At 39.8% G+C, this 1,085-nt stretch overlaps 1 protein-coding gene across 1 annotated transcript in view; it reads right to left on the bottom strand.

Moving 5' to 3' along the window:
* The window catches only part of FANCI (Fanconi anemia complementation group I), an 88,223-nt gene that overhangs the window by 77,135 nt on the left and 10,003 nt on the right, over nt 1–1,085 (bottom strand). The gene's annotated exons all lie outside the window — the stretch shown is intronic.

Below are 1,085 nucleotides of genomic sequence, written 5' to 3'. Positions count from 1 at the left end.
CAGCTACTCTGGAGGCTGAGGCAAGAGAATTGCTTAAGCCTGAGAGCTGGAGGTTGCTATGAGCTGTGACGCCACATCACTCTACTGAGGGTGACAAAGTGAGACTCTGTCTCTACAAAAAAAAATAATAATAAATGCAGGTTATGTTCATACTAAGTGGAGCTGTGACTCCACAGCACTCTACCAAGGGTAATAAGGCAATAAAGTGAAACTCTGCCTCTAAAATAAATAAATTGTATACTTCTAAAGGGTGAATTTTTTTTTTTTTTTTTTTTTGCAGTTTTTGGCTGGAGCTGGGTTTGAACCCGACACCTCCGGTATATGGGGCCAGTGCCCCACCCCTTTGAGCCACAGGCACTGCCCTATAGGATAAATTTTTAAGGATGTGGATTATATTTCAATTTTTAAAATGTCATCAGTAGTTAATTATTTGTATATACACATACGTGATCAATTTAATAGGATTAAGATGATTAGGAGGTTGTTTCTACAAGTACTTGATAATCCACGCTACTTTTAAACTAGGCTTTCCAAACCTGTTTAAATAAGGTAAAAATAAGGTTAGCCACAAAAGTAGAAGCCATGATAATTTGTTGCAGGTTTGTCTATTCATGAAAGAAACTATCCTTATTTCTTCCACTTGGACATGTATATATAGACAGCTGCTACTCGTCTTTCATTATTTCCTTTTCTCTACTATTTCTACAAAATACTTAACAAGTTTCCATAAAGGTTGACTCAATCAATTTTGAAAGTTCTTTCATGAACAGGAAGATGTGTTTTGTGCCCTTGTTACAAGGCTCAATTTACTTGGGAGAAGAAAAATATATCAAGTTAACATTCCTGTTAAAAACCCAAAGCCACGGGTGGCACCTGTGGCTCAGCAAGTAGGGCACCAGCCCCATATATGCAGGGTGGCGGGTTCGAACCCGGCCCTGGCCAAACTGCAACAACAACAAAAAAATAATGATCAAAAAATAAAAAATAGGTGGGCGTTGTGGCGGGCGCCTATAGTCCCAGCTACTTGGGAGGCTGAGGCAAGAGAATCACCTAAGCCCAAGAGCTGGAGGTTCCTGTGAGCTGTG

Source organism: Otolemur garnettii, unplaced genomic scaffold (assembly GCF_000181295.1).
Source record: "Otolemur garnettii isolate 467f Iridium unplaced genomic scaffold, OtoGar3 scaffold00029, whole genome shotgun sequence".
Classification (NCBI taxonomy): domain Eukaryota; kingdom Metazoa; phylum Chordata; class Mammalia; order Primates; family Galagidae; genus Otolemur; species Otolemur garnettii.
This window is presented reverse-complemented; position numbering and strand designations above follow the sequence as displayed.